Here is a 16,021-nt window from a genome sequence, read left to right as displayed (position 1 = left end):
CCCCGAGACCCTGTTTTAAAGTGCCTAGGACTGTGTTGTACTGTACCCTACGCTAATACTCAACTAATGTGTGGTAAAAAGGGATTAAAAACACTGCACTACCACAATATAAACAATCATATGAGTACAGCAGCTATCACTCAAGCAAACAAAGCCAAAACAGAATATAAAACAATTAGTGTAGCGCAAAAAAAATTAGCAAAAATGTATGTGTGCAAATAAAGTGCCAATATGACTAAATAGAAGGAAATTAGTATAGTGAATACTAAAGGGATATATAATCCCACAAAGTGTGTACAATTCAGTGAAACTATAGATTCATATAATTTAGACTGGAAAAATGGACTTCCATTAGTTCTTTCCACTCTACACAATCCTTTTACAGTGCCAAGTGTGGAAATATGGATGGAAATCTTCCCATAAGATGATCCCAAGGAGGTAGAGGGGCTGTATGAAGTAATGGAACCAGCAGCAACAAACAATTGACTGAAGTTGTATCTGCAATCAATCTTTCACTACTAGAAGATAGGTACTCTTACCTATGGTGTTGGACCCACCTGTCGTACGACAGTGGATCAGTAAGGCTTGTAATCTCAATGGGTCCCAGTCAGGCACTGTAGGATGGATCCTGGTAAGGAATCCTCATTTCCCTGTCTTGGAACTTGAACAAAACAGGCACTCCTAGTGGGAGTCCACACGTCTCCAGACTCCAAGGAAGCAGATATTTGGGACGAAGTATATCCAGAAATAAATTTTATGTAAAACTCATGGAAGTGATGTATAGGAAAAAAAATAAAATAAAGCTCCGGATGGTGCAGGGCAAACCAAACTGAAATGCTGGCCCGAACCGTTTTGACACTAAAAGTCATCAACAGGGGCATACCCTGTATAGCTCAGGTACGGTGCCAACATCTGGTCATTGAAGTCCACCCCTCCCATGTGAAGGTTGTATTCATGGACACAGAGGGTTTTCTCCACAACACCAGTCGCCGTAGGAATTTGGACCGTCATGTCTGCATTCCGTGAATCCCTCCACTTCACTGCTAACAGGTTATTACACTTCAAGGATGCTCTCTCCCCCGTCTAAGTCAGGATTCTACAAGCCGTTGGGAGAAGCCCCGGTGATTAGACCACATGTACAAATTTGATGATGAAACAAGTGACTAAAAAGTGGCACGCTCGTGTAATAATTGTCCACGTACAAGTGTTAGCCCTTTCCGAATAAGGGTGCCACCAAGTCCCACACTATAAGGGTGCCACCAAGTCCCACACTATCTTACCAGCGCTCCCTATGTAGTCTGGGCAGTTCTCTGGCTCTACATGACTATCTCTTCCCTCGTAAAACCATAAAACTATATGTATAGCCTGTGGCCCTGTCACAGACTTATACATCTTGACACCGTATCTGGCACGCTTGCTGGGAAGATATTGTTTGAATGACAAGCGGCCAAAAAACTTAATCAGGGACTCATCAAAGCAGACTTGATCGGGAGTAAACAAGGCTGCAAAATGTTGGTTCAAGTGGTTTACGAGGGGCCGAATTTTGTAGAGCTGATCAATTCCAGGGTCACCCCGAGGACGACAGAGTTCATTGTCATTAAAGTGCATGAAGATTTGCTTGTATCGTGTCCTGGTCATGGACAACACGGGCGTATGATGAATTGGGTCAGTGGACCACTGTGACAGCAACTCACTCTTTTTGGTTATGTCCATGAGGAGGGATAGACCGAGGAAGGTCTTAAATTCAGAAACCGTAATTGGTTTCCAATCTCTGGCAAGGGTCAAATGGAGATTAGCAGCGATGACTTGACCAGCATACAAATTTCTTTGGTCCACAAAAGATCTATAGAAATCTTCGGTGAAAAACAGTGAATAAAAATCAAGTGATGTAAAATCAACTGTTTCCATCTGAATTCCGGGTTGGCCAGTGAATGGGGAAATGCGGGTGCTGCAGAAGTGGTGGGCTCCCAATTAGGATTGGTGAATGCAGCAGGAAGGGCACTATGGGCTCGACGGGCCTGTGTTTGTCTTGTTCTTGGTGCCAGTGGGACACTACTCATGCTTGCCAGCATGAAATGCACTTATGGGACTCGCCACGTCACCAAGTGTTACTGCAGTGCTGGACGTATGACCAGGATGTACTAAGCCACTGGTGCTTGCCAGTTCACCAGAAGGAATAGCGGCGCTAGTACTGGCTCTCTGCGTTATACCTGCAGTTCTTGCACGTCAAGGACAGCATAAGAAGATCGAGGTCTGGTACGCCTGACCTTGGCAGGGACCACAACTCCGTCATCAGAGCTATCTGTCAAGGTGCCGCTGCTGTCTACAGGTTTGTATTCTGAGCCTGAATCTGACAGATGAATGACTCTTCACTATCTGTCATGCTCAGAAACGTGTAGGCCTCTTCACTAGTGTACCTTCGATTTGACATTTTGGTCTCTATATTTACTGGTACACTAGTGAGACTCAAGTCCCATACACATTTTTCCTTCAGATTTACCAAAACCATATAATATGAGGTTAAACCTTAGGAGTTTAAATTTGTATGCAATCAGGCAGGCCCTTGCACTACATGGTTTTGGTAAACCTGAAGGAAAAACTCAGCAAAAAAACTGATAGCGTATGGGGCTTTCACAGATAAAAAAGCTCCTGACTGTTAGTGACTGATTCAAATGCTACCAAAAAAAATGTTATGCTGTGTACACACGGTCGGACTTTCCAGCAGAAAAAGTCAGACGGAATCATTTCATCGGATATTCCGATCATGTGTGGGCTTCAGCTGACTTTTTTTTGACAGACCTAGAAATAGAACATGTTTTAAATCTTTCAGACGGAATCAATTCCTATCGGGAAAACCGTTCGTGTGTATGCTGTTTCGACGGACCAAAAACGACGCAAGGCCAGCTATCGGCTACTGGCTATTGAACGTCCTTTTTCTAGTCCCGTTGTACGTCACCACGTTCTAAACAATCAGACTTTGTTGTGATCGTGTGTAGGCAAGTCCGTTTCAGCGGAACTCCGTCGTAAAAACCGCCAGAGTTTATCCTGACTGAAAAAACGGTCGTGTGTACACAGTATTAGTGTTCGCAGGGATCAGCCCTGACTCTGAACGCTGCAGTTATGTGTTTAGTGTTTTGTAAGTGACAGTAATTGATTGATACTGCATTTGGGTGGGCTGGGCTGCGCAGAGGGGCTAAACGAAGGTGCTAGCAGGTATCTGGGCTGATCCCGCTAACACTACATTTTTGGGAACCCTAAACGGCTGGGGACACTAGTATAAATCTGATCAGATATCGATCTGTTCAGACACTATACTACTAAGGGAGGTGTATGGTGCGTGTGTGGGTGTTAGCGCTACTGGCACTAATCCAATGCTGCCTAGGGCGACGCAGACCCTAACTGATGCTAAAACCTAACTTTGATCACCCGCCGGGTGATCAGGGGGTCAAACCTTTATTGAGTAAAATATGGCAGGGGCCCTGAAGCTATAACAAAAAAATCTAGCTAAACTTCATCACCCGTGACACTTATACAGTGATCACAGGTGAAAGGGTGAACAAGGGGTTAAACCTTTATTTAGGGAGTTGGGGGGGTCCCTAGACCTATCTAGACCTAATACTAATTGCCCTAACACTGGTTAGTGTCATTAATGACACCAGTACAGCAATCAAAAAAAATCTGAATGCTGTACTGGGTAACACAGTAACAGGTGGTGAAGGGGTTAACTGGGGGGGGGGGGGGGGTGAGCGGGCATGAAATGTGTGCCTACGTGACCTGGTGTCAGTGTAGTGTTGTGCAACTCACTGTTAGATGTTACCCTTAAGCCAGCCACTGGCACTGGTAATGTTACACCTGACATTTATAGGGTACTTCAGACCACTTCAGCTCAGGAAGATTTACCAGCCCCATCATGACCAGGCCATTTTTTGCGATCTGGAACTGCGTTACTTTCACTTACAATTGTGCGGTCGTATGACACTGTACCCAAAGAAAATTTAACTCCTCGCCTTCTGTACTTACAGAATGGCAATCTGCCTTGTTTACAGAGCACTGTTCTGTCTGTGTAGAGAGCGATCAGCGGGTGACGGCAGACATCAGGTCCGTTGGACCTGCTGATAAGCTCCCGCTGTGTAGATTCACAGTGGGAGCGAGCTGCCGGAGGTGCGCATTCACGCCCGATACCCGGAACTGCAGGATCACATATGTGCAGCACGGACACCCTGTAGCAGTAGATGTGCTATAGGGCAGTGGGCAAGTGGTTAAGACATAAATAAAACTAATAAAAAAATAAATAAAAATCAGTTCCAAAAAAAAAATTACAATTATACTTCCTCCATCTTCTCCCAATTTGGTACCAAACTACTTTGATCGCGTGCTATAAAACATAACTCTCCTTATCCAAGGTTCAACCCCAAAGCACTCCAGCGGTATTCACCACACACATAACATCCCATGTTAACAAAAGGAAAGATGGTGGCGTGTCCAGATGCGAGACAGGGAGGACGTGTGGTGCTGGAGCTCCTAAAATCCTAAACAGAATCCTGTCATGAAAATCGCATGAAAAAACTGACCCCCAGGTCTTCTGGTTTGCAACCGCGGGCGTCACCGCGGGTACGTGCGCGCGTCCGTGTTGGCGCCAAATGGACTATTTAAACCTGTCTCTTGCTAATGGTCTCTGCTGTCTGCTCTACAGTGTTATACCTGTGAACCTGATCCGTAGCATTCGTTTCCGATTGACCTGGCCTGCCTGTGACCCATCTGCTATCTGCCTGCACCCGACCCTGGCTTGTTGTGACGATTCTCCTGCCTGTTCCCTTGTACTTCGCTTCCAGTCTGATATCTGACCCGGCTTGCTTTGACTATCCATCTGCTAAGGTGAACCTGCTTATATTGAACTATTTAATCTGCTGCAAGTAACCTGCCTATATTGGACTGTTTCATCTGCTGCAAGTAAACCTGCTTATATTGAACTGTTTCATCTGCTGCAAGTTACCTGCTTATATAGAATTTTTCATCTGCTGCCAGTTCCCTGCTATATTGAACTGTTTCATCTGCTGCAAGTTACCTGTTTTATTGAACTGAATCATCTGCTACAAGTTGCCTGCTTCACTGCACTGTTTCATCTACTGCAAGTTACCTGCTTATATAGAACTGTCTTCATCTGCTGCCAGTTCCCTGCTATATTGAACTGTTTTATCTGTTGCAAGTTACCTGCTTCATTGAACTGTGTCACCTGCTATAAGTTCCCTGCTTTACTGAACGGTGTCATTTGCTATAAGTTACCTGCTGATCCATCCGCTGTGATTACTTGTTTCCACTGGACTTCTCCCCCTGCTGTTGTGCTCCAGTCTGCAAAACTGAACCTCGCCAATTTATCCCTCTCATCTGTTGATCCTGCCAGGCACTTGTACCCCTCCTTACTCCTGTGTTCCCTGTTACATTACCAGGAAACCGGTAGTGGGAGTTGTAAGGGAGGCTTCTTTCCGCAATCCGGGCTCGCTACTATAAGGTACATGACAAATCCTCTGTCATCCTCTCTGCTAAAAGACCTGGAGTCGCTGGCAATCACACCCCGGGACATCCTAGGGACAGGTCGGGCCTAATATTGCGGAGCTCGGGTTTTTTTTTGAGGCCCTGTCCTGATTGAGGCCTGGTAGGCCTGCTGAGCCTGGCTGCCATCTTTGAGGCCTGTGACGCCTCCGGGCAGGCCGCGGTGGAGTACAGTGCCCGCGGAGCGGCTGCACGGAGGAGATACCCGAGGAGGACACACCGGAGGCTCCACACAACAGCCACCACCATCATCACCGCCACCGCGTCAGGAATACACCGCCGCGCGGCGGCGAGGACTGCTGTTTTCCTGGGGACAGTGTGGCTTGCGGAGGCCTGAATCCCTGCTGTGAGGGGAGGCGAGTCCTGACCCAGGGGGCAGTTGATGGTTGCCTCTGGGCGGTGGCTGAGGAGAGTGTGGAGGAACTAGGCAGTAGTGTGCTATCCCTGTTTGCCTCCCTGCGCTGTACCTGGTTGGACACTTTTAAAGGGGAATACCCCGCTCATCTCATTTCTGCAAGCCTTTTGGCAGCCTCTAGCTTTTGGAAACATCAGAGCTGGGATTGCAGTCATCCTAACTGATAATATTGTCATCCTGTGACTGAGAACTTTTAAAGAGAACCTTTTACAGGGATAGCTGTTATACCTGCCTGCCTGCATATTACCCTGCGCACGGTCAGAGTGCCTCTTTCATCCCTAATGCCCTCCAAAGGCAAGTCTGCAGCAAAGAAGGCATTACCTCAGCCTGTACAGTGCCCTAGTGACATTTTGAATCAATTTAATGCACTGATGGCGGACATGGAACAGGCGGCACCACAGGAGGCTGTTCCACCCGTGCAGTCATCATCTCAAGCAAATGATACCACTGTTATCCTCGCGGCAATTGAGCAAAGTAGGACTTCATTATTGGTCCGCATAGACCATCTGGCGGAGGAATGCAATCCCATAAGAGCAGACTTTGACAAATTTAGAGGCAGACTTTCTGAAATCGAATCGCGCATCTCAGCGGCGGAGGACACTACTCACCGCCATGATGAAGCCATTCACACTCTACAGCGTACCATTCAAAATCTGGTGGCTAAAGCAGATGACGCAGAAAATCGCCTACGGAGGAACAATGTCAGGGTCCTGGGCTTGCCGGAGGGGGGAGCAACCGGCTGAATTTGCGGAGGGCTTCTTTAAGACACTCCTTCACCTGACTGAGGTCCCCCCAACCTATGTGGTGGAGAGGGCTCATAGGGTCCCAACTAGCCGGGACCGTCCCGGGGCCCCACCCAGGCCTTTCCTTGTACGGTTCCTGAATTATAGGGACCGGGACTGTATCCTACGTGAGGCTGGCAAACATCAGACCTTACTCTTTGAGAATACGGTGGTACATCTTTACCCTGATTTTTCAGCAGACCTGCAGAGGCGATGCAAGACCTTTACAGACATCAGAAGATGGCTCCGAGAAAGAGATCTGAAGTACTCCATGCTTTATTCTAGTTGGCTGCAACACGGGGGTTTGGTGAAGTTCTTTGATTCTCCTGCTGAAGCAGACGCCTGGCTACGTTCCCTATGATAGATGAGACATGACATACCTAGCTGCTCCAGGGCGGGTTTGCAGTCATTCTTCTCCCCTTTTTGTCCTCCTCTTTGGCTGCTTGCCAGAGTTCAGCTGGTTTAGCTCCTGTGGGCTGAGTTTTCCCGTTATGCCGCTACTGAGCTTCACCTGCTGGTGGAGTCGGATCCCTTTGGTGGGGGTGGGGGGGGGGTAAAGTTTGGCAGTTGTCACCCCCTCCTCTTACCCACATGTCTGTAGGCACCTTTTTTGTGATGGGCTGTGCCACTTTACATTGCATCCTACGTTCCCTTTACTTTGCTGGGCACATCAGATGTTGGGGACTGAGGAGGGGTACAGACTGTCCGGCTACCTACATCAAGGACAGACGGGTCGGAAGTGGAGTTGGAGCTCCAGGCACACAAACACTATGTCTGTAACAGTTAGTTTTTTTGACACTTTTTTGGTTCAGATTTTCTTTTTGTCTGGAGGTTCTTTCTGGCCTTCAACGGTCATGCCTTCTAGGACTCTTTTTGGACAAGGTTTGGGGATAAGCTGCGTGTGTCTGTTCAACTGTATTTCTCTCTGTTATTGTTTATATTTCGCCTCCTGTCTGACAGGTTAAATGGGGGATGATGGCCGGATCAATGTTTAATGTGCTCTCCTGGAATGTTCAAGGCCTAAATGACAAATTCCGTAGAGCTTGAATGTTCCAATTTTTAAAACCGATCGGTCCCCATGTGGTGTTTCTGCAGGAGACGCATCTGGATGGGAGCAGGGTGCTGGCCTTATGCAGAGCTTGGGTACAGAGGGCTATACATGCAACATACTCCACCTACTCCAGGGGGGTATCGATTCTAATCAGTAAGGCGGTACCTTGCACCATACACCATGTGATCTCGGACCCGGGAGGCAGGTTTTTGGTTGTAGTTGCTGATAAAAGCCAGAGTAAGATGGTTTTAGTTAATGTTTATATTCCACCTCCCTTCCAGATTCAGATCTTGTATGACCTGTTGGGTAAATTAGCGCCTTTCATGCATCTTCCTCTCCTTATAGCTGGGGACTTCAATGCCATACTTTCTACCGCTCTGGATTCCTCCAATGAATCTAGGGTGGCTTCAGCTGACCTTTCTGCCTGGGCGGCTGCGGCTTCCCTGACAGAACTGTGGCGTTGGAAGAATCCCACCACTAGAAGCTGTTCACATTTATCCAAAAACGCACAGATCCTCCTTGAGGATAGACTTAGCGTTTGCCAATGCATCAATGTTACAGTTAGTGGGTGGAGCCAAGTATCTGGCAGGTGGTATTTCAGATCATACACCGCTGTTGGTACATATTGGTCCCACTTCGGTTTCTGGGGGGGGGGGGGGGGGTGGAGGTTAAACCCGGGTTGGTTGGAAGTGGAAGAGGTGTCCTCTCAGGTTGCGCCACATTTTAGAAATTATTGGGAAGATAATGTGGTGTCCGCTGACCCTACCACAGTATGGGATGCGTTTAATACCTGCATGCGGGGTCATTACATTTCGGCCATCAAACAGGCCCGCAGGTCCCACAATAAGAAAGAATGGGAATTGCAGGACAGGGAGAGGGTATGTGCCTTGGTACATGCAAGCAATCAGCCTGATGTCACCTATAGCGAACTGCTGGAGGCGAGGCAAATACTGGCACTCCATTATACTGACTACTGACTCATACATCCATTACAAAGCTGGCTGAATCCCTTTTTGAGCAGGGGGATAAGAATGGTAAGTTGCTGGCCATGCTGGTGGCAGAGCAGAGAGTACAGACCAACATACCCTGCATAAGAAGTGATCAGGGGGACGTTCTCACAAATCCGACTGATATTCTGGACACCTTTGTGGAGTATTACAAGGCATTGTATGCTCCCATCCCGACTTATAATCCCCTAGATTTGGATAGGCTACTGGCGTCTTTGAATGTTCCAGTGCTGTCTGCGACAGACAGGGACATTTTGGAAGCTGACATAACTGACGAAGAAATAGAGAGAGCCATTCGGTCCTTCCCACCCCATAAATCTCCCGGTCCTGATGGTTTATGCATTGAATGGTATAGGCTACATTTGGAGGATCTGGTGCCTAGATTAAAGACTCTGTATAGTTACTGACTAGAACACAAGTGTCTTCCTGATTCACTGTTGGAGGCGCAGGTGCCGAAGCCAGCCAAGGACCTCCTGTCATGTTCATTGTATAGGCTAATAGCACTGTTGAATCAAGATCTCAAAATTTTAACAAAAGTGTTGGCTACTAGACTTTCTAAAGTAATTACTACCTTGGTGGACATAGATCAGACCGGTTTTATCCCACAAAAATCTACGGACACCAATTTATGCAGATTGTTTGCTCATCTACAGATTGAACATGACAGGGTGGGAACTAGAGTGGTGGTATCCCTTGACATGGCCAAGGCATTCGACTTGGTAGACTGGCAGTATATGCTCGCAGTTTTGCTGCGTATGGGCTTCGGAGAGGTTTTCGTGACCTGGATATCCCTGCTTTATAGTAACCCCCAGGTGGTTATAAAAATAGACACCTCGATCTCTTCCCAATTTAAAGTGGGCAGAGGCACGCGTCAAGGGTGCCCGCTCTCTCCATCCTTATTTGCACTAGCGATAGAACCTTTGGCTATAGCCCTGCGGAAATCACCTGAGGTTGGAGCATTGGAGGTAGGGGGTATCAGGGAATGCATAGCGTTATATGCGGATGACATGCTTCTCTTTCTGAGAGACGCAGGGCCATCCTTGGAACCAGTGCTCAGGGTGCTTGACAGATTTGCAGAGTTCTCCGGGCTACAACTTAATTGGGAGAAGACTAACGTGATGGCTATTGACACGGAGGCCTGCGCTCTGGCGACCACCAGAGTTCCCATTGCATGATTGTATGGGTACAGGAATTAAAGTATCTGGGTGTGCGAGTGTTGCCAAGAGTGGGGGGGGGGATTATCTGTCTCTTAATCTCCTTCCATTGCTGGCCAGGGTTAAGGTGCAACTAGACGCATGGAAACATTTGCCACTATCCAGAGTCTCCGTGTTTTGCAGGAGCCCTGGGGTCAAGGTGGCTTGGCATTACCGGATCTTTTTAAGTATTTCATAGCTGGGCAGATGGTGGTCGTAAGGCGCTGGTTAACAAGGGATGACGGGGACTCGGCAACGGTACTAGAGGCAGCCCTTCTGGGATCGTATGAGAGTCTATCCTACTTGGTACACAGGGGCCCACGGGCTTCACCGTCTGACGGCCTCAATGCGAGCGACGGTAAGAGCTTGGGAAAAGGCACAGGTCTTGATGAAGCACAAAAGTGGAAAGTTGGTTGCCAGACACCCCTCTCTGGTTTAATCCTAGACTGCCGCATTTTAGTGAGATTCCCAACCCGGTGATATGGGCCAGAGTTGGCATAAAAAAACTGAAACATGTGGTGGGGGGGACGAAGTGATTTACGTTTGACCAATTAAAAGTTAAATATAACCTTCCAAATTGGTACTTATTTCGCTACCTCCAGTTGCGGCATGCCTTTCTCTCTCAGTTTGGTTCTGATGTTTTGAAACTGGGAATGTGTTCACTGGAGAGGTTGCTGTGGACGGAGGACTTGCTGAAGCCCCTGTCCGCAGTCTATAAAGAGCTATTCCTGGACAGACCAAAACTGGTTCAAAAATGCAGAGACACTTGGCGTGCCCTAGTGATGGACTTCTGGGGGGGGCAGGACTGGGACAACATGTGGGATCACTCATTTCAAACCCTGGTATCAGTCAGAGACAGACTTATACCCTGTGTAGAATTTTTTTGTGGGTCATATGTTTTGTATTACATGTGTGGAAAACTGTTAATAAACACAAATTTGCAAAAAAACAAAACAAACAGGAAAGATGCCTCATTGAGCAGTACATCAGGATAATGTTTAATCAAATAACAAAAAATGAATAAAATTACACTCACATTGTTCACAAACAAATCAAGCTCTGTTTGTATATATGCAGCCTTTCCCCACCACAAAGATGGTCATCGTGTCCCAGCATGCAGTGCAGCAGCTTCTTGTCGCGGACTCCTCCCTATGCTGCTTGGTCAGAGAATGACGTCATCGGGGGCGTGATTCTCTGACGAAACGGCGATGTACTGCGCAATAAGGCATCTTTCCTTTTGTTTACATGGGATGTTATGTGTGTGGTAAATACTGCTGGATCGCTTTGGGGTTGAACCTTGGATAAGGAGAGTTATATCCAAGTTTGCTGCATACATTACCAGGTCTGCTGTTAGGAATGTATGAAGATCAAGGGGCTTCCGATATACTTTACATGTGCTGATGGGACCTTTGTAATGAGGGTCCATTAAATAGTGTAAGCGGCTGTATTGTTAGGTGCTGGTGATGGGTCTCCCTATCTTTTGCTTACCACAGATTGAACCATTATGTTTGATTAGGCATCTGGTATTACTCCACAGCAAAAGAAAGAAGCAAACAAACACATTGTTTGATCAGAAGGGCTTGCGCAATGCTTACTTTAAGGAAGGAAAATTCAGGCTGTTATTAAATGCTACATTCAAAGCATTACAGCAGACAGTACAAATCTACTGTGACCAGCAAATCGAACCATGACATATCTGAAAATGAAAAACAAGGAAGCTGAGGAAGGCTGCACAGGCCCTAGCTCTGGATACAATATGGGAACGTGCATACCAGAAGAGTGGCTGCAAGAAAAAGGCTTGAAAGCAAATATAAGCAAAAGCAGATTTTGAAGTAGTTTTAAAATTGAAGCCTTGTAACATCAGGACTGTAAAAAATTATCTCAAGAACTTGATGAGAAAGCATTAATGCTTAACCATGATGATCTTGCAAGTCAAAGTAAAGGAAAATATTCCAGGGACCATCTAAAACCAATAGAAAAACCTTACATAGTTACATAGAAGGTGAGGTTGAAAAAAGTCCTTCAAGTCCAATCTATGTGTGTGAACCTGCACATCTGATTGAAGATGTTAGAGGTGTAACCATATATCCAGTAAATATTTTTACTGAAAGTACTCCTTTTAATATCAGCCAAGTTAAAAAGATTTGAATGTTCAGGAAAAAATCCCTATGTCTCCTAATATTCCCACTGCTAAGATGATAAACAGAGAAAATCAAAGATTTACCAACCCTGCAGAGCAGAACAGACAACCATGTCCCATCTCCAACACTGCTGCCGAAAGTAATAAATGCCACCCTTGATCATTAACATTCTAGGTGCCCCTACAGAATAATTTCAGAGTCAGATTTCGGGAGACTTAAAGTGTTTTTTACCACAGCATTTTATATTCCTGATATGTGCCTGCTGTACCATGCACTTGTATGAAAAAGTATCCTGTTCTCTTTTTTTGCTTCCTTTGGGTGAAATCCCTGGTGTTCCTGCCAGTCCCTTTCGTGTTAAAAAAAGATGACCACACTAGGAAGGAGAGCTTACCATGGTCAGTCATCTTGCTGTCCTGGGAACTCAGACTGCTCTCCTCCAATGAACAGACTTGTCCTGACCCCCCCTCCCCCCGCACAGCCTTTCACTGGGAAGATCAGTGTGCTGTTACTTATCCTCCCCCGAGCTCTTATACAGTTGAGAACAGAGGGAGTGTAATCACTTACAAAAGAGGGGAAAAAAAAGTAATTATGTTTTTTTTTTTTTATATCTATACATAAATGTTTGCCTTTAATTTAACTTTCAAACAGAATGGGTTGTTTTACAAGGTGATTGTTTACAATCACGTTAAGGGAAACCAGGAAATGCTATACATGTACATGAAAGTGGAGCCCCACCCACCCTCCGCTGCCACATTTGGCACCTTTCAGTGTGCACTAGGGAACTGCACTAGGAAACTGGCTGTGAAGTCGCAAGGCTTCACTGCTGGTTTCCCTTAGCTGGGATGTTGGCAGCAGCACCCGAGAGCCGAATGACCACCGCTGGTTTCGTGGACAGGTAAGTGTCCTAATATTAAAAGTCAGCGGCTACAGTGTTTGTAGATGCTGACTTTTATTATTTTTTGAAGGAGCCTGAAGCTCCTCTTGAAGCATATTGAACCATCCTTGTACACCGAAATTTTCCAAAAAGCATTGGCTCCAGATGTGTTTAGTAAAATGTTAAAGATCCTGAGACTTAAAGGAGTTGTATAGGTTCGATTTATTTATTTTTTTAAATAGCAAACATGTTACATTTACCTCCACTGCACAGTTCATTTTGCACAGAGTGGCCCCAACCCTGCTGTTCTGGGGTCCCACGGCGGCTGTCTCAGCTCCTCCTCATTAAAGCTAACCTCCTCTGGGAAGCTCTTTCCCAAGGGGGTTAGCTTGCGGGCGCGCTCCCGTGTGATGCACTTGGCGTCCATAGATGCCAAGTGTATGAGGTGAAAAAACATGACCCTTTACAACCCCCTTTAAATACATTAAGTCAGTGCTGCATGATTAATCGTTAAGCATTGTTATCGCGATTTTTACCACCTTGCGATCTTGACAAAGTATTTTATCTATGTATTCTTTCTATGCAGAGAAGTCTTTCTGCTCTGTTGAAGCTGACAGCCGTCAAAAGAAAGGAAAAAAATAAAGAAAGGGGCAGTCTGCCAAGAATCACAACATTCTTTAGCAGTGGAACTTAAGTATAAACATTGCAATGATTTGTCCTTTAGGCTGGGTTCACACTGCTGCGATGTGGGAACGCTGCGAATCTACTGCAGGTTCCCGCATCACATGCCTCCCGGTGGCAGTTCACACTGCCCTATGCGAACTGCTGGGAGTGTCAGTAAAAAGTTAATGACACCTCCAAATCAGTTTGCATATTGCAGTGCGATCTGCAAACTCGGACAGGAATCGGATCGAATGGTGTGAACACCCATGCGATCCGATTCTGCTGCAGACCAAAAAAAGGGTCCTGTACGAGTTTGGGCCGGATGCTAGGCAAATTCAGCCATACTATATGTATGGCTGAAATCGCATCGCACAGAGATCGCATGTGATTTGCACTGCAGTGCGGTGCGAATCACATCCGATCTCGTACACCGCAGCAGTGTGAACCCAGCCTTAGATCAAAGGAATACACTGTGGTGTGTAAATGAGGGAAGTTTAACCACTTAAACACTATAAACCTTTTTCTGACATTTGTTGGTTTCAAGTTAAAATCATTTTTTTTTTTTTGCTAGAAAATTACTTATAACCCCCAAACATTATATATATATATATATATATATATATATATATATATATATATATATAAAATATATTTTAGTAGAGACCCTAGAGAATAAAATGGTGGTTGTTGCAATATTTTATGTCACACTGTATTTGCGCAGCAATCGTTCAAATGCTATTTGGGAAAAAATTACACTTGAATGAATTGTAAAAAAAAACTAACCAGTAAAGTTAGCCTATTTTTTTGTATCATGTGAAAGATTTTACTCAGCGAGAATCGTGATCTTTTTATTCTAAGCAAAACAAATTCTAATTTTGGCCAGAATTGTGCAGCTCTACACTAAGTTAATGTTTTTGAAATTTTACAGAGAATGTCTGAGCATAAATTTGACATGACGGTGATGTTTTGGCCAGAAGCAGAGAAAGAAGATGTTTGTGCTTAAAGTGGGGTGCCCCCTAAAAAAAATAATTTAAAAGTCAGCAGCTACAAATACTACAGCTACTGACTTTTAATAATCGGACACTTACCTGTCCCAGGGCCCAGCGATGCAGGGGAATGAAGCCCCCCCTCGTTCCCCGCTCCGCTCGCAGCTGCGGCATTCTTATTGTAAACAAGTACGTTTTCTCATTCACTGATGGGTACTGATAAGGCGGCACCGATGAGGTGGCACTGATGGGCACTTATATGCTTTACTAATTAATATCTTTACTGGGATCAGTGCAGCAGTGTGTCAGACTGACACACCGCACCACCGATCACCGCGATGCACGCCCCCACGTCTAGTTCAGCATTTTGAAACCACTTTGCCGCTATAATTTTGCTATATGGCGGGTGGCAAGTGCTTAAAATACAAAAGCATTTTCTATCTAAGGTTCCAGTACCATTGATTTACTATTTCAAGCATGTATAGGGTGCAAGGCAGGGGTCAGGAGTAAGTAGAGCAGCGTTCTGTAATACATAGCAACAAACATATAGTTCAAGGGTCAAGAGTAAGTAACATGGAGTCCAGAGGTCAGTAATATGTAGTGCAGATTGTGGGGGTCAGCTGTAAATAATGCACAGTGAGGGGTCAGGTGTAAGTAATGCATAGTGCAGTTGTATATAACGCACAGTGCAGTGGCAGTCATGAGTAAGTAATGCAGAGTTCAGTTGTAAGTAACCTACTACTCTCACCTTCCTGCCATGCCCAATGGCTGGAGGTGAACCTCAGGTATCTCTAATGGACATTGCAGGCTCTCATTAGACAGTTACAATGTAGAACCACCCGCTGTCTGCCATCTTCTTGAGCCGGGCATCTCTCTATACCCAGGCAACTGTCCTCTGCACAAGACAGTCTAAGACCCAGGGTTCCCTGCTGGTCTGATCTCTGCACCCCCTTGTCTGCCAAATATCTCTGCACCCTTTGTTCACTTCTGACCTCTACACCACCTCATGCTCCTGATAACCTCTGCAATGTTGATTCACCACTGCTCAACCCCTTCTACAACATCTCACATCTGCATCCACTGCACCCCTTAATCATTGCAAATACTGGAACATCTGCACACCTTCAACTGTGTGGCGACCCGGCAATGACGCCTCCCTAATCCATGAGTCCGGCCCCCTAATTGCAGAGCGCCAGATGCATGGATTCCAAAAGGGTTTTTTTTTTACGCACGTGATTAGAGCCTGGGGCTCTACTTGGCTTCATAAAAGGGTGGAGTCGGGAGAAGAGCACTGTGCCTGCATCCACCCACTTGTATGACAATAGTAAATTATTATTCGCTATTGTCTTCCTGATTCAC

At 45.9% G+C, this 16,021-nt stretch overlaps 1 pseudogene; it reads left to right on the top strand.

The window, feature by feature from the left end:
* Nucleotides 1–6,577: 6,577 nt before the first annotated feature.
* Nucleotides 6,578–14,679, top strand: LOC143975867 (RNA polymerase II-associated protein 3-like; annotated as a pseudogene).
* Nucleotides 14,680–16,021: the final 1,342 nt, after the last annotated feature.

Source organism: Lithobates pipiens, unplaced genomic scaffold, assembly GCF_037356315.1.
Source record: "Lithobates pipiens isolate NorthernLeopardFrog02 unplaced genomic scaffold, aLitPip1_a1.2 Scaffold_13, whole genome shotgun sequence".
NCBI classification, from domain to species: Eukaryota; Metazoa; Chordata; class Amphibia; order Anura; family Ranidae; genus Lithobates; species Lithobates pipiens.
Note: the sequence above shows the minus strand (reverse complement) of the source record. Positions and strands in the feature narration are given on the sequence as shown.